Source organism: Papaver somniferum, chromosome 8, assembly GCF_003573695.1.
Source record: "Papaver somniferum cultivar HN1 chromosome 8, ASM357369v1, whole genome shotgun sequence".
NCBI lineage: Eukaryota > Viridiplantae > Streptophyta > Magnoliopsida > Ranunculales > Papaveraceae > Papaver > Papaver somniferum.
The window spans coordinates 157,394,131-157,412,891 of NC_039365.1; the positions used below are offsets into that span (position 1 = coordinate 157,394,131).

Sequence of the window (18,761 nt, forward strand, 5' to 3'; positions counted from 1 at the left end):
TATTATTTTTAGAAACTTCCTACTGGGCTGTGGTTGCTCACCCCTTTTCCTTCCTTTCCACCGAGAATGAAGAAAGACTACCTGATAAGAAATTATTATATATCACGTGGATTTAGGTATCGCAATTTAAATTTAATCGAAATGTTGTTTTGTTTTAATTTTGATACTTTTGATTTTTTAATTATTAATGGACGGAATTGTAACGTTAAAAGTAAGATTATATTTCACTTAGTAAAATTAATCGAGCTTAATTTTTTGATTTTATTTATTGATATATTTTAAAACGAAAAATCTGGTCATACACGAGTGGCGGTCCGGAAATTTGGACTTGCTAGATAAATCCATGTCCGCTAGAAGTCCGAAAATCCGGTCCGTCACAAGTGCCAACTTCACATTCATTAACTCCATATTCACTTCCTCCACCGATGGCTATACCCTTATCAATAACAGAAACATGTATTTCGGCCAAGTTTTCTTCTTGAATCTCTAGATTTGGTTGTTCAACAAGTGCACTTCCTCCACCGGTGGCAACTCCACCTTTACTTCCTCCACCGGTGGGAACTCCACCTGCATCAACTCCACATTCACTTCCTCCACCGGTAGAAACTCCACCTTCACTTCCTCCACCTGTGCGAACTCCACCTGCATTCCTTGCATTTGCTCCCAATGGTTTTGTGTGACGAGGTTGCGGAGTCGAGACGTTAGAAGGTGTTACTTCTTGTGATCTTTTCTTCCTTATTTCATTTCCTTTGTTCAAAATTGATTACATATCAAATTATATATAACGGTGTTCAAATCCATATACATAAGACTTCAAAAACTAAAGAAAATAAGTAATTACAGTTGGGAATTCAAGTCGTAACATGAAAAAATGGCCGGGAAAGATTGGCATTCCCATCCGCAAAAATATTTTTGGGTGGCACCTTCAGGAATCGACCAAGATGTAACACTAATTGTTGTTAGGTAGTTGTATTTACGACTTGGTTTCTCAAATTACGAATGTGAATAACCTAGACGTAAACACTATAACTGGATTGACTTTCAAACACAAAAGAAGATACGGCTAGGAAACACCTAGACGTAATGACTACGGATGAGAATTTAAGTAATCGACCAATCCGTAACATGAACAACGGTTAGGAAATAAAAGTTATGGCTTGGTTCCTCATATTACGTCTAGCAACAACCTAGACGTAAACAATTTCAAATAAAGAAGAAGATACAGTTAGGAATAACCTAGCTATAAACAATTTTTTGCGGTTAGGGTTCCTCGTTTCCAGTCCGCATCACCCATGTTATAACTGGGAGTTCTTAGTGAGCCCAACCGTAACCTGTACTTACGACTGGGAAAACAAAAACTCCCAGCCGTAAACAGTTTTGGAAACTTCTTTTTCATACCTAAATTTTTCGAAACCAACTGAACAATCATTCAAACGCTTGAATAAAGAGTGACTTTTTCAATTCATACCTTATTGCAGTCATATCGGGAGTATGTGCTGCTGGTTCATCTTCTTTATTCGCTAATTTTTGATTTTCTGTTTTATCTTCACTTTCAGAGTTAGATTTATCTGGTTCACGAGGAGGTTGTTTCGACGGTCCTGCATTTTCTTTTGTCTTCACCATGGTTTTATACAATGAATTTAATCGATGATGATGTTTTCTTTAATCGACAATGAATCGTCTAAAGCAAAGAAGAGAAGAAGAAGAAAAGAAGGAGAGGAGAAGAAGAGAAGAAAAAGAAGATTTCAGTTTTTACTGATTTCCAGTTTATTTTTTTTCCTTTTTATTTAGTAAATTTTTATTCTTATTTCCGTTAAAAATGCTAATATAGTTCACAATTAAGAGGGTCTGACAAAAATCTAGATGGAATCCTAGCTATGAGCTTGGCTCCAACCCCATTTTGAATTACTATCCCTAATTCGTGAATTATTTTTTTACATTTCTTAGCATTAACATCAAACCTACAAATGATTATGTGTAGTGATTACACTACAATGGGTGATCAGTAATAACTCTTGATAGGGTTTGATTAGAAGAATAAGGGAATAGGGTTCATAGAGAAGAAAAAGAATTAGTCGAAAGAGAAAGACAGAGAGAAAAGCAGAGAGTAAAGCAACAATAATTGATTAATTCATGATCCCCTCTTCCTACAGCCAACCACAATAATAAATGCGACATTCGCCAGGCCAGCGTGTGACCCACACACTCACATAATGAACCTGAGCTACATCTACTAATAAATAAAAGCACCTACGAATTACTAAGGGCACCTGCATAAGATAGTTAGCCCATAACAGGTCATGAAAAGGGACATGACAATTACTCACTACTCCACAACATCCTTGTCCTCAAGGATGAATTTCGGAAATTGTGTCTTCATGAGTTGGTTGTCCTCCCAAGTAGCCTCTGATTCAGATAATCCCTTCTATTTAACCAAAATTTGTGATATAGCCTGTTGGTTATTTTGAATGCTTATGGTAGCCAGGACGCTGTCGGGAGTTATCCGTACTTGTCCACTGCTGTCAGTATATGGCAAGTGAGTCTGAGCTACTACTCCAAAGGGATTAGTGAAGTCTGGTAAAGCCAAGACAGGGGTAGTAGTAACTGCTTCTTTCAACCACTGAAAAGCTTCCTGTTCTGCTTCACTACATTGAAATTTATTCTTCTTAAGTAGCTCAGTTAAGGGCTTGCAGATGAGGCCATAATATTTGAAAAACTTTCTATAGTAGCCAGTCAAGCCTAAGAACCCTCTGAGATCCTTCAAGGTGGTTGGTACTGGCCACTTAAACATACAATCAATATTTTCAGGGTCAGCAGCAACACCTTCACCAAAAATGATATTTACAAAATAATCAATCTTTGACTGTCCAATGAACACTTGCTGAGTTTAGCAAGAGTGAGTGTTTCTTAAGTAACTCAGTGTGACATTCAAGTGTTAGATGTGTGATTCCATATCTGGACTGTATATCAGTATGTCATCAAAAAAAACTAGAATGAATTTCCTTAAGTATGGCTGAAATATGTCATAAGAGCTTGGAAACTTGCTGGAGCGTTAGTAAACCCAAATGGCATAACCAGGAACTCATAATGTCCTTGGTGGTTCTTGAAAGATGTTTTATGGATATCATGTGGATGAAATCTTATTTGGTGATACCCTTCCCTCAAGTCTATCTTGGAGAAAACCTTAGCCCCTTTCAATTCATCTAGCAGCTCATCAATAACATGTATTGGATATTTATTCTTGACAGTTATTTCATTCAATCTTCTATAATACACACAAAACCTCCAACTCCCATCTTTCTTCTTGACTAATAGAATTGGTGATGAGAATGGACTGTGGCTTGGTCTGATGACACCAGAATATAGAATTTCTTTGAATAACTTCTCTACTATGTCCTTCTGAATGAAGGGTATCCTGTATGGTCTTTGATTTGGAGGGGATGAATTTGGTTGTAAGGGTATGTGGTGATTATGGATCCTTGTAGGGGGAAGGTTTGTGGGTTATTGAAATATGTCTTGAAATGTGCTGAGGAGAGGTTGTAGGGTAGGTGGTATTAAAGTTTGCTTGTCTTCCCCTGAGATGGAGTATAAATGTCCTACTAGCCAATGCTTATGATTTTTCATGTATCTATCACACTCTTTCCCATATATAAGAGCAATGCTGGCACTCTCAGTTATACCTTGTAATAACACCTTTTCCCCTTTCATATGAAATGTAACAACCATTTTTTTGAAATCAAACTGAACTGGACTTATCCCCTTCATCCAATCAACTCCTAAGACCATGTCACACCCTACAAGTGCAAGAATTCTCATATCTAAATAAAATTCATGGCCCTGCATTTCCCACTGAAACTTTGAACACTCAGAAGAGCTCACCAGTTTATTTCCATCAGCTACAGCTACTTGGAAGGTTGGAGTTGGCTCTACCAAACATCCACTCAACTTGGCTATTTCAGGGTCTATAAAGCTGTGTGTACTGCCACTATCCACTAATATGGTAATTGACTGCTTGTTCATAGTCTTTCCTTGTATCCTGATGGTGCTAGGAGAAGTATTACCTGACAAGGCATGGACTGAAATCTCCACTTCTTCTTATACCTGTTCTTGTATGAATGGAGCATTGGGAGGTGCTTGTTCTTCAGGGTTGGTTGGTTCATCCTCATCTGCCACCAACATGAATAGCTGCTCCACTTCTTCTTATACCTCTTATTGTATGAATAGAGCATTGGGAGGTGCTTATTCTTCAGGGTTAGTTGGTTCATCCTCATCTGCCATCAACATGAATAGCTACTGCTTGAGGCACTTGTGGCCATATTTAAACTCTTCATCGCAGTTGTAACATGGTCCTTTCTCCTTCCTTTCTTCATTTCAGCATAAGTGAGCTTTCTCACTGGGGGTAATTTTGGACTGGTCATAGTTGAGTGTCTAGGGATAGGAGATGTTGATTTTGGGATAGTCACTACATTTCTGTGGTTCTGGGGAATAAAAATTGGAGGTGGTCTAGTGCTTCTACATTTTTTTGCATTACTATATAATAATATTTCTTGCATTCGGTCCAAGTATATTTCCTTCTCGAGGGTGGTAGGCGAGAACATTTGTACTGCAATTCTGAGCTCCTCTTTTAAACCACTGATAAAACTAAATGTGAAATAATCATCAGTTAGATGCATGTTCTTAGCCAGCATCAAAGCCTTCAGCTCTTCAAATAACTCTTCGTACTCCAACACCGTACCTGTTTGGCTCAGCTTGTTAAATTCTCCAACTATGTCGTCATGATCCAGTTCTTGAAACCTTGAACATATGTTTCTAAAGAATACCTCCCAGTATATGATATTTTTCCCACTTGATAATCTTGAAACCAAATGTCGGCCTTCCCTTCTAGATACATAGAAGCTACATGTACTTTTTGTCCCTCATTCATTTGATGTAATTGAAAGTATCTAGAGCACTTCCTAACCCATGATCTGGGATTAATACCATCAAATCTAAGAAAATCTACTTTAAACTTATGAGTATGAGCAAAATTAGAGTTCTCATAAGAGATATTGCTTCCACCCCCAGATCGATTGTGGTTATTACTCATTCCCGGAGGTCCTAGTATACCATCACCAGATTTGGTATTCTGCTCTCGATATTCGTCTAACAACTTCTTAGACTCTGTCTTGAACAGATCCATCATCGTAGTCAGCATCAGCGGAGAGGGTGAATCCTGTTTAGCTTTAATCACTAGTACTTCCTTTGCTAGGTACTCATTTGGTTGCATAATTGAAGCTATCTGTTTAGCCAAAGCATCGAACTCAGCTTTACTCACCATGGCTATCGGTCACTCAGAATAGAGTGCTCTGATACCACTTGTAGTGATTACACTACAATGGGTGATCAGTAACAACTCTTGATAGGGTTTGATTAGAAGAATAAGGGAATAGGTTTCATAGAGAAGAAGAAGAATTAGTCGAAAGAAAAAGACAGAGGGAAGAGCAGAGAGTAAAGCAACAATAATTGATTAATTCATGATCCCCTCTTCCTGCAGCCAACCACAATAATAAAGGCGACATTCGCCAGGCCAGCGTGTGATCCACACACTCACATAATGAGTCTGAGCCACATCTACTAATAATTAAAAGCACCTACGAATTACTAAGAGCACCTACAGAAGATGGTTAGCCCATAATAGGTCATGACAAGGGACATGACATTATGCAGCCTTTGCAAGAAAATCACCAAGTCATCCCCAAGATCACCCAACGTCGTAAAAGCCAAAGCACTGAAACCATAACCTTAGCCAGGTATTTGTCGAAATATTTCTTGTGTTTACGAGTAATAGCGTTGCTCCAAGCCAAACCTGGTTGGAAGGTACGAACACCCCCTCCTGTGAACGGTGAGACCCCATTATCATCCAAACACACATCTCGGCCATTCTTTTTATTACTAGATTAATTAGTTAATGATATGTTAAAAAAGTGATAAGTTAAAATCGAAGATAGTTTTAAACTTTTACATAGATGAGATCCCCATATCCACATATTGGTTATAACTATCATATTAACCCCCAAAATCCTATTCAAGCCCCATATATTGGTTATAGCTCTTTTGTAATCGGTAGAGAATTCCGTGACTGTCCTGCAATTGACACCGGCCAAGAGTAATATACTACCACAACGGCGCCCAGTTCATCAGCACTTTTTTGAATGGTAGAGGAAGACCACCGTGTCCTGTCCCGTGGCCATTAGGTCAGTGCACATAGTGAACTGAACATGATGTTAGTCTTTTTCACGTGTATCACGTTTGCTGTCGGCAAAAGCTCTCCGGTCTTGAATTTTTGTATCATTTCTTCTAATTTATATCATTTCTTTTAAGAAAGCCTTCCACATTGGACCAACTCAATCATCATAACTCCATTAAAACCCCCTGCAGGTGATTTCTTCTGCAAGAACCCGAAATTCTCAATCCTCAGACTATCTTTGAACGAACCCATCAATTGATCTTCTTAAAGTTCTGGAAATGGTATCAGACATGTTTGTCAGTTCATCCAGTTAAGACCCAAATCATCAGTTCCGATATTCTATGGGGACTTGGAGATACTGCTGCTCAGACCATAACTCACTCTAGAAGGATAAAACCAAATCAAACCCATGTAAGTATTTCACTCATCTGGTGTTCAATTTTGGATTGTTTATTGGGATTTTGATATCCATTGATTTCAATGGAAAACTGGGTATTCATTTTTGCCCATTTTGGCCCCGCACATCTGAAGTTATATGACTTTACTTTGTAACAGGATGACGATGATGATGACGAAAAATTCAAGGTTAATTGAAAAAAGAGCAGCTATCACTAGCGGGTTTGGCTTCGGATTTGTTGGTCCAATTGGCCATTTCTGGTATGAAGGTCTAGATAAACTAATGAGATCACGACTAAAATACCAACCAACATCATTACGATTTGTTGCTGGTAAACTGGCACTTGATGGTTTGATTTTCGGACCATTATATGGGGTCACATTCTTCACTTACATAGGATTTTCCACTGGCAAGAGTGTAGCTCAAGTTCAACAAGATGTTAAGAGGGATCTTATACCTGCATTGGCTGTAGGACTTGCATTTGGACCGATCCTGCAATTTGTGAATTTTCGATTCGTTCCGGTGATATATCAACTTCTTTATGTAAACATGTTTTGCTTGTTAGACAGAACATTCATGTCGTGGATTGAACAACAACAAAATGCACCTTGGAAAAAATGGTTCTCATCTCTTCTTACTTTTGAAGACCAACCAGAGAAAAAGGAAAGCAAGGAATACTAGTGTGCTTATGAATCTGTCGAAATAAATTTTGATTGTAACAGAGCGAAACTTGATGTGTGTATTCTTAAATGGAACTTGGTTTTTGCATGTTAATGACTTTGGATTTACTACTGAGCAAAATTTGGATGTGAACTAAAACAATAATTAACTGGATTCATTTCTTGATAATTTTGTACAACGCAGTCTATAAAGCTAGAAACTGGAAACTCAAAATAAAGCTTAAACCAAAATGAGGCTTTGGGATTCCTTTCTTCTTCGTCATTTTCATAATTATCTGTTAGAGAAAATGGGTTCACATATGTTTGGGTTTTGGTCCTGGTGGGATTGGAAATTAGGTCATATTGATCACCTAGGACACTAGCTCATTTTCACTATTTGTGAATGAACTTTTAGTCCCACACAGGGGAAATTAAAGATGATACCTCTTCATAAGTATTGAATTTTTTGATCTTAGAGTGGTCCTTGGGTCATTCACACTTTTGTGTGAGGGAGAGGACTTAGATTTCACACGCCGTCGTCCGTCTTGGGAATTATTTTGTTTCCAAATATTTCTCTGTGTCGACATTATGAAAAATCTTGTTGTTATGAAAAATCTGGGGCACGGGCAATGACCGTTATATTGCTGTTATGAAAAATCTTGAAATTAATTCGAATTTATTTTGTCTTTAATTCGCTACTAATGCTAATCAATTCGACCTATCTCTTCTCCCCTGTATAAACCACTCGACTTTTTCATTTTAATTTGTGTCCAGAAGAGTTACTATCCTCTTTTTTTCCTCTTTCTCCCTTTGTGTGGTTTTTACTTTCTTTCTATGTCATTACTGTTGAGTTCGTAAGAGTGGGCAAGTACTGTAGTGCTAATAGTGCTTGTATCGGGTAGTTTTATCCTAGATACGACTTGACCACAGGGTATAGGCATCACTCATTCTTAGAGTGACCCTTGGATCATTCACACTTTTATGTGAGGGAGAGGACTAAGGCAATGGGCTAGTTGGTGCAACCACACATTTCACACATGCGCGGTGCTTCGCATAGAAGCACGCACGCCGTCGTCCGTCTTGGGAATTATTTTGTTTCCAAATTTTTCTCTGTGTCAACATTATGAAAAATCTTGTTGTTATGAAAAATCTGGGGCACGGGCAATGACCATTATATTGTTGTTATGAAAAATATTGAAATTAATTCGAATTTATATTGTCTTTAATTCGCTACTAATGCCCAATCAATTCGACCTCTCTCTTCTCCCCTATATAAACCACTCGACTTTTTCATTTTTATTTGTGTTCAGAAGAGCTACTATCCTCTTTTTTTCCTCTTTCTCCCTTTGTGTGGTTTTTACTTTCTTTCTGTGTCATTACTTTTGAGTTCGTAAGAGTGGGCAAGTAATGTAGTGCTAATAGTGCTTGCATCAGGAAGTTTTATCCTAGATACGACTTGACCACAGGGTATAGGCATCACTCATTCTTAGAGTGGCCCTTGGGTCATTCACACTTTTGTGTGAGGGAGAGGACTTAGGCAATGGGATAGTTGGTGCAACCACACATTTCACACATGCGCGGTGCTTCGCACAGAAGCACACACGCCCTCGTCCGTCTTGGGAATTATTTTGTTTCCAAATTTTTCTCTGTGTCGACATTATGAAAAATCTTGTTGTTATGAAAAATCTGGGGCATGGGCAATGACCGTTATATTGTTGTTATGAAAAACTTGAAATTAATTCGAATTTATTTTGTCTTTAATTCGCTACTAATGCCCAATCAATTCGACCTCTCTCTTCTCCCCTATATAAAGCACTCGACTTTTTCATTTCAATTTGTGTCCAGAAGAACTACTATCCTCTTCTTTTCCTCTTTCTCCCTTTGTGTGGTTTTTACTTTCTTTCTGTGCCATTGCTGTTGAGTTCGTAAGAGTGGGCAAGTATTGTAGTGCTAATAGTGCTTGCATCGGGCAGTTTTATCCTGGATACGACTTGACCACAAGGTATAGGCATCACTCATTCTTAGAGTAGTCCTTGGGTCATTCACACTTTTTTGTGAGGGAGAGGACTTAGGCAATGGGCTAGTTGGTGCAACCACACATTTCACACATGCGCGATGCTTCGCACAGAAGCACGCACGCCGTCGTCCGTCTTGGGAATTATTTTGTTTCCAAATTTTTCTGTGTCGACATTATGAAAAATCTTGTTGTTATGAAAAATCTGGGGCATGGGCAATGACCGTTATATTGCTGTTATGAAAAACTTGAAATTAATTCGAATTTATTTTGTCTTTAATTCGCTACTAATGCTCAATCAATTCGATCTCTCTCTTCTCCCTTATACAAACCACTTGACTTATTCATTTCAATTTGTGTCCAGAAGAGCTACTATCCTCTTCTTTTCCTCTTTCTCTCTTTGTGTGGTTTTTACTTTCTTTCTGTGCCATTGCTGTTGAGTTCGTAAGAGTGGGCAAGTACTGTAGTGCTAATAGTGCTTGCATCAGGCAGTTTTATCCTAGATATTACTTGACCACAGGGTATAGGAATCACTCATTCTTGAGGCGTACAGGTTAACTATCGTGTTAAGGACAACGTGTTGAACACGTGACTCTGTCCTCTGTTTGCATTCATTTGAGTGTTTCTTATAAGCTTTCCAGAAATTTATTTTATAACATTTTTCTTTCAGTTTTGTTGTTACAACTGCAACATTATCATGAATTCTGAACCCCTGCAAAGCGAAAATAAAAACGCATATTGTTGATACATGAAAAATAACCTCCCCTAATTAGGTTGGTATGCCTCAAAGGAGGAGGATGTCCCAAGAAGAAACATGGGGACCTGGGGACTGAGCCCAAGTCCACCAAGGGGATCCCCATAATGCAGAAGGGATAATATGGGAATTAGTGGAAAAGAAAAAGGTTACATTAGGGAAAGGATGGCATTAACATTAATTAAGGAGGTTCAGGACACATGACAAGATGTCATAAAAAGAAAGGGGCTTTTGGAAAGACTACATAAGAAAGGACAAGGTACAATTGAAGGACAACTCTCTCTCATACTATTCTAAGAAAAGTGAGGTCATCTTGGTGTATTAGGACAGGTAGGACCGAACGAGAATTCCGGTATTAACATTTGGCGACCACACCCGGAGGCTCGTGCCTAGTCCATCATGATGCAGCCGAGTAGCAGTAATCCTGGTGCGGCAGGAAATCAACCAGCCAACCGCCCTATCGACCTCGACGAGGTCATCATAGAGGAAGGGTATAGCGAGGAAGACACACCACATCAAAGAGCGGACAAACAGTTCGAAGACACTTACCAAAATGGAGAAACAAATACCTCGCGCAAAGAAGACGTACAAGTAGTTCGACAATCGAAACCTGCAACCTCGGGCATGCAAAGTATACAGAAATAATTAGAAGAGCGATTGCAAAAGAGACAAGCATTGGAAGGATGGATAACACAAGCTGTGATTGCAGGCCAAGGAACACTTGGGGAAGTAATGGAATCAGAAAAACATCAGAACACCAAGTCCGAAGTAATCACACAGGAGTAAATGGCGGAGTACTTGGAGCATATATATCATATCACAAAGCAAGAAAACCACCATCAAACGAACATCCCATATCCATTAAGTGTCCGGGAATATCAGTACCCCGAGGATTACGTTTCTCCCAAGTTTAAGACTTACGATGGACAGGGTAATGCGCGGTAACATGTCAGCCGGTTTCTCTCATCTATGAACGATATAATCGTCGATGAAATACTGTGTTTAAGAGAATTCCCCAAATCATTGACAGGAACATCCTTCACTTGGTACGATAACCTGAAGGAGGAGAGCATATACTCTTGGCCCATTATGTACTCGATATTTATGGGCAAGTTCTATTCATCCAAGCGGAAAGTTACGTCCATAGACCTGAACAGAGGCGGAAAGAGGACATGCGAAGAAATAGGGAAATATATTGCAAGATTATGATGAATGGCACTGGATTGTCATGAAGACATTAGTGAAGAATCACTCGTGGAAATATGCGTATGGGGAATGATTCAGTCCTTTAGAGGGAGTTTGATCAACTTCAGATTCCAAACCTTCGTTGAACTAGAGGAATCTGCCGAAAGGATCTCCGACTGCATGGAAGAACCACCCACAGACCTTAACTGGCGTTATACTGTAAGTACCATATCCGTAGTCCCCTACAAGTCTAATAACAAAGAGGAAAACAGAAGCCGACGACAAGAGGGGGACCTCACCCAAAGGAAAAACAAATGGATTAGAAAGGATTCAAGACCATCTCCTCCTTCACTACCATACGGAAGAGAACAAACTGTTCGGATCCTCAACCAATGGGTCGCTGGGGGCGAGGTTCAGCTGCCACCGACGGTGGTAGGTTTCAATAAAATGAATAAGGACGCCGCAAGGTACTGCCATTATCATAGGAGGATGGGACACCTGACAGTTGAATGTCTCACAATAAGGAGCATATTTGAAAGAAAACGTGAGTATGGAGGGCTCGAGGTAACAAGAAAAATGATCGAGTAAGATCCTTTCTCGTGTCATTAAGAACAAAGGAAACCGGTGAGCTAAATGTAAAAGCGCGATAGCGAACAACGGGTAAAGAAAAACATAATCTGTGATGTATTTCCCTTATAAATGATTTCGAAAGAAAAAAAAAATCTCTCTAGAGTTGATTACAAAAAAAAAGAGGTCGGAGGATTGCCAAAGGCGCTTGATCGACTAGCAAAAGGTTGCGGTAATGCTAATATCGCCCGATCGACTGACAAAAGTTTGCGCGAAAGCCAATGGCGCCTGATCGACTGACAAAAGGTTGTGGAAAGTTAATGACGTCCGATCGACTGACAAAAGGTTGCGGGAAAGCCAATGGCTCCCGATAGACTGACAAAAGGTTACGGAACGTTAATGGCGTCCGATCGACTGACCAAAGGTTGCGGGAAAGCCAATGGCGCCCGATCGACTGACAAAATGTTGTGGAATGTTAATGACGTCCGATTGACTGACTAAAAGTTGGGGGAACGCCAATGGCACCCGATCGAATGATTAAAATTCGCGGGAATGCCAATGACACCCGATCGGCTGACAAATTTATGTAAATGTGGGAATGCCAATGGCGCCCGATCGATTGAAAAATTGCAGGAATGCCAATGGCATCCGATTGACTGATGAAAGGTAGTATGAACGCCAATGACGCCTGCTCAACTGTGACAAATAACGAAAAGGTTAAGGCCGACCAATGGATAAAAGAGAGAAAAGAGGGGAATAGGCGTGTTCATCTTACGCCCCGTCCACCCGCACCTCAAGGTGTTAAATACACTCAAGGGAGGTGTAGGCGCGTTCGCCTTACGCCCCGCCAACCTGTACCTCAAGGTTTAAAATAAACTCTAGGGGGAATAGGCGCGTCCGTCTTACGCCCCGCCAACCTGTACCTGAAGGATTTAAATAAACTCGAGTGGGGAATAAGCACGTTCATCTTACGTCTCTCCCACCCGCACCTCACGGTGTTAAATAAATCCAAGGAGGGAGTAGGCACTTCATCTTACGCCCCGTCCACCTGTACTTCAAGGTGTTAAATACACTCAGGGGAGGTGTAGGCGCGTTCATCTCACACCTCGCCCACCTGTACCTCAAGGTTTTAAATAAACTCGAGGGGGGAATAGGCGCGCTCGTCTTACTCCCCGCCAACCTGTACCTCAAAGTTTTAAATAAACTCGAGGGGGGAATAGGCGCGTTCATCTTACGCCTCGCCTACCCTCACCTCATGGTGTTAAATAAATTCAAGGAGGGAGTAGGCGCGTTCATCACACGCCCAACCCACCTATACCGGTGTTAAATAAACTCAAGGGATGTGTAGGTGTGTTTATCATACACCGTACATGTTAGAGCATTACTCGGTCGACCTCGCATGCGTTTCTATCTCAAGTATGTTTGTCAATGTTAGTGATCAAAACTATAAGTCTTGATTTCTAGTCTACTATAGCTAAGTCTCGGACTAGGATAGAAAGTGTAGTTGAGCTCAAGAACTCCATGGCGGATCATCATACAAGAAGAAGAACTACTCAAAGAACTGGTGGAACTTCATCGACAATAAGGTATATGGAGACTTGAACTTATCTATCACTCAAAAGTCTATCTACTGTATCTCCTACTTTGAGACAAAAGTCATTTTGCTATATAGACTTTGATTATACAATTTTCTATTTCGAGCCAAGTATATCTCGCCTATCTATTTCTCGAAATATGTGTTGGTAAGCTTTCGCTTTAACCAAGTTCATCTTTACCTAGTGACGAAAGTCATGCTATGTTTCAATCACTTTGAAAATTGCTTTGACGAAAAATGGTTTGTGAATAACAACTATATAACGTCTTCTAAGAATGTTTCAATGATTGAAATGAGAGTTTAGATTATATAAACAATGGTGGATATAAGCATTGTTGTGAAAACACATATATGTATAAGTCCTTATTCTTTGAACCGAAGTTTGCGAACTTTGTTGATCAAGAGAACCGGAAATAGAGCCTTGAACTCAGTCCGCGAACTGGCAGAAGTTCTCGTCCCGAAAATATCTGCTGGAGTTTGAGAACTCCTTCCGGGAACTTAAGTCCGCGAACCCAGTCCGTGAACTTGAGTTAGGTTATATCTAAAGACGATTGTTTTTGAACTTATGTTTATATAAACTAAGGAATGCAGTTTGCAAACCGTGACTAAAAGTTCATGAACCAATTCAAGTGAATCAAATCGTTTTTGCTTCAATTGTGTCTTGTGTAGTTACATAAGATTTCCTTGCAATTGAACAACTCTCTAACTAGTTCATTTGAGTCATTTGAACTAGTTATGGTGAAGAAGAATATGGTTGATATGAAAGTGATCATATGGCTAACCATTTGGTTAACTATTTTTGAACCAACAAATGTACATGTTTGGGTACGGTTACACAAACCTAGAAACGTGCATTTCATTTGTGTGTAACAAGATAAGTTTTCGATCTAACAGTTGAAAGATATTAGCTTGAATCTAATCAGGTTTTTCATCTAATGGTGAATATTGAATGCTTTTTTACCAAGCTAACATTGATTGCAAACCCTGATTTGAAAGACTATATAAGGGAGAACTCTAGCAACTGGGAAACCTAATCCCACACCTTACGTGTGATACTAGTTGTGTTGGCTACAGTCGATTCTCATTTAAACTTTGGTTTCTTCTTAAAAACCAGGTTAACGACTTAAAGACTTCATTGGGATTGTGAAGCCAGACCGATACTACTTTCTCGTAGTTGTGTGATCTGATCATGCATTTTCTATCGTACGAGTAAGATTGGATTGAGGTTGATATCTCCGATAGGCAAGATATAAAAGTAATCACAAACATCTTCGTCTCATTGTTTGTCATTCCACAATATCTTTTTTTTCTGCGTCGATTAAGATTATTGTAAGGTGATTGATAATTCTAGGCTGTTCTTCGGAAATATAAGTCCAGGTTATCAATTGGTTGTTGTTCACCTTGATTTATCAAAAGACGGAACAAAACTTGTGGGTATTTCTGTGGGAGAAATATTTATCTATTCTGTAGACTTTTCTGTGTGAGACAGATTTGTTTATTTCAAGTCTTCGACTTTGGGTCGTAGCAACTCTTAGTTATAGGTGAGATCAACTAAGGGAATCAAGTGCGTAGTATCCTGTTGGGATCAGAGACATAGGGAGCGCAACTGTACCTTGGATCAGTGGGAAATTGATTGGGGTTCAACTACAGTCCAGACCGAAGTAAGTTTGTAGTAGGCTAGTGTCAGTAGCGGCTTAATACAGTGTGTGTTCAATCTGTACTAGGTCCCGGGGTTTTTCTGCATTTTCGGTTTCCTCGTTAACAAAATTCTGGTGTCTGTGTTATTTCTATTTCCGCATTATATTGTTTATCTTTATAATTGAAATATTACAGGTTGTGCGTGTAAGGATCCTCAAGGACGTCAACGCTATTAGACTAGTAAAGGGACGTCTTAGTCGCTAATTACTCGATTAGTGTAACTCGAACGTTAACTAATAGAAACTAATCTAACAACGATCTAGATACGAAACTAGTACCGTTGGATAGGTCTCGAAAAGTTGCGCAGAATGGACTACGCGAACGTGTCGTTCAGATACTGGGTGAAGAACATTTATCAATTTGTTTTCGGAGGGTAAAATAGTAATTTTGGATATTACCCTTGTGGATGCACGTGTCGAAGGGAGTGGGTGTCTCAGCAGCTAGGTCGGACTTATCTTCACCTCGAGAAGTTCATTATTATTTTTTATTTCTTTTTTTCTTCTTCTTTCTTCTCGTTCTTTCTCTCCTTCTCTCTGTCTTCTCTTCTCTGTTCATCCTGGTAGAAATAATTTTGAGAGATAAATTAGAGTTCTGAGATCGAAATAGGTTTGATTAGATCAAGACTGGCTGGTTGTGGTGGTGTTAATTCATGCAGTTGATTCATATTACAAGAAAAGGAAAATCAGGGAGAATCAATTAGGTTTTCTTATGATATTGGAAATTTTATAGAATTGATGGATGTTTAGAGTAGTAGATTGATGAAGAACAAAAGGGTATTCGATTGATTGATGTTGTGAAGCTGTTTATGAAAGAAATCGAAGAAGGAAGTGAAGTTAGGGTTTCGTATAAATATCTCAACGAAGTTATAGAAGATGAAATTGAACCTTAGAAATGGGGAATTGAAGATGGGTTTTGTATATCGAGAACAATAAAGAAGAATTGGGTGTTCTATTTCGGTTCACAAGGAAGGATGAAGGAATTAGGGTTCTGTAATTCATTGAAGATAAGATTAGAGTTGATTAAGATAATTGCATAATTAGGGTTTGTGTTGGATATTGATTGATTGGATGAAGTTAGGGTTTCTGGATGAAATAGAAGATGGAATCGATATCTTAGGGAGAAGATTAGAAATGGGTTTTGTGTTCTGAGAACTAGTGTTGCAGATGAAGGCTAGGGATTGATTGTGTTAATAAGAAGATGATGGAATTAATTTCAGTGCCGATCTGTTTGATGCTTGGGCGAAGCTGGTTTGAGGTAATTGTTTTATGAGTATTAATCTGTTCAAGTTCGTTATTGAGTTTATAAATTTCTTAATGAATTAAGAATTTATATGGAATTGTTGGTGGTCGTGGATATGAGTTGTATGAGATGTATATCTATTTGAAAAGAAAGTTGATTAAGAAGATTATGATGTTTGATGAAGGGGACTGTAATTGAAGTAAGATTCCGTGGTTGTTGATAATTCTATGGTGAATTGATGAAATTGTGTTGAGTGACAGTGAAGGAGGTAATGAGAATTGATAGTGGTCATACATGCTGGGAAGAACTGGGGGTTGTTTTATTGCAGCTGGTGATGGTGGCTATAGATGAATGCTTAGGGATTTGCAGAATTTGTTTAGCTCAAATGGTTGCAGTAAATGAGCCTAGTGATAATGTATCTAAAGAACTAGAATTGCAGGTGGTGTGCAGTGGCAGATGAGATGGAGGTGGAGTTGGATAAGAGAGTCTCAAGTAAATGGGTTGTTGGTGGACTGGAGTTGTGTAATTGAAACTGTAAGTTATTATGCAGGTGGTAGTAATTAGAGAAGATGTGGTTGATATAGTGATGGTGCTGATGTGTTTTGTTTGATTGTGCAATCCAGAGAAGAGCTCATAGTGGTTCTAGGATTGATTGTGTTGAGTTAAGATTGAACAGAATGGTAATGGTGGTAAGTTAGTGTAGTACTGTTGGGATGGATTGTGTATGAATGAATTGTTGGTATTCATTGTAAAGAGCAGGAACTGGATATGGTGTTGTCTGTGATAAATGATTAACTGCAAGTGGCCAGAAGTAGATTTGCAGTTGTAGATAAATGTAATGAGTTGCAAGTAGTGGTGGTATTGAATTTTAGTTGTAGTTGATCCGAAACTGGTGGTGATTCAGTTTAGTGGAATGTGTTGCTAAAAGCTGCAATTGCAGGTAAGCCTAGTTTGTAATTGTAATTGAAGTTTGAAGTTTTTTTATATTTTTGAATTGAAGTTCAAATGATAAAGAAGAAGTATATGTGGTAGGAACTGAAACTGTAATAGTTTAAGTTTAGGCCTTGTGTTGAACTGTCAGACAAAGGTCTGACTAGATTGTTTAGCTTCCTCAGTTAGTCTGACTGAGTTGAATCGTTGTAACTCATTGAATTCCCTGTTTTGACCTGAGTAAACTCAGTTGACCGAGTTAGACATTTGACCCGACCTTGACCATTGATCCTGGACGCTGACCTTTGACTGACGCTGACTGTTTGTTGACATGTTGTCAGTTAGTGACCGTTAGTTGACTCAGATATATGTGGACCTTAGTTTAATGGGCTTGTTTAGTGGACTTGGGCTTAGGGACAGTTTCTTTAATTAGATGTTTTGGACCTCTTGTGGTATGAGTTGACCTTTGGTTCCTTCAGCAGAGTCTTAGATATTCAAAAGGCATAGTTATGGACCATAGAATCAACCTAATTAAATTAGTAAACATTAGCTATGCTAAATATAGATAAATAAAAGATGTAGAACCTTAAATGGGTCTAGAATCATTAGAAAGACTTGTATGATTCTTGTGTGAGCCTTTTGGCTAGATTATTAGAGTTTTTGTGTGATTAACAGTTAGTCTATAGTAACAACGATCGATTCAAAGGATGAGCCGGTGGATCGTGGATATCGAGGTAGGCGTGGCTTGTCATCAAAAGAGGTGGGAATACATTTAACTCTTTTGTAACCATTGTTGTTTCTTTTACAAAAGTTTATGCTTAAAAAACTCATGCATTGTCTAGTGTGCATTCCATATTTTGTTTAAATTGCATTACTATACTTCTGTTGATTTTGCTAATCTTTCCATGGTTTGGAAAGGACTTGTAATGTTTGTTTGTCATATGAATTGTTATGGGAAATAAGAATTTCCACGTGTGGTATATAGGATACGCTCCTTCACATTTATACCTAAAGCTTTTATAATATATTGGTCGGCAGTTTGCGAGTTCGGAATTGTCGATATCAATACTTACGATTAGCTGTGGATTTGCGAGTTCGGAATTGCACAACCATATTATACATTGTTTGAAGAACGAGTTTGTCCATATACATGTTTGTTTACTTCTGTGAGGATATGTTCTTTCAAATTTATATCTACATGAATTCAGCTTTTATGCTTATATCGGTCGACAGTTTGCCAGTTCGGAATTGTCGACATCCATATTTACGATTAGGTATGGATTTGCGAGTTCGGAATTGCACAACCATAGTATACATTGTTTGAAGAAAGTGCTTGTCCATATTCTTGTTTATGTATCTCATTGACTTGGTCACTATTTATTGTCTGGGAAAACATTATTATATTTCTTAATCTTGTTTATGATTACTTATAAGTTAAATGTTAATTATCCCCACTTTCAGTTTTCAGAGACAGATCAGAGTTATGCAGCGAAATCCA

At 38.8% G+C, this 18,761-nt stretch overlaps 1 long non-coding RNA gene and 1 pseudogene across 1 annotated transcript; both read left to right on the plus strand.

Moving 5' to 3' along the window:
- The first annotated feature begins 6,421 nt into the window (after window positions 1–6,421).
- On the plus strand, window positions 6,422–7,444 carry LOC113306284 (annotated as a pseudogene).
- An 8,157-nt stretch (window positions 7,445–15,601) lies between these two features.
- Window positions 15,602–18,469, plus strand: LOC113303663. The gene is made up of 3 exons (XR_003337652.1): window positions 15,602–17,273; window positions 17,939–18,023; window positions 18,302–18,469. It is a non-coding gene; the product is annotated as an uncharacterized LOC113303663 (long non-coding RNA).
- The last annotated feature ends 292 nt before the right edge of the window (window positions 18,470–18,761 follow it).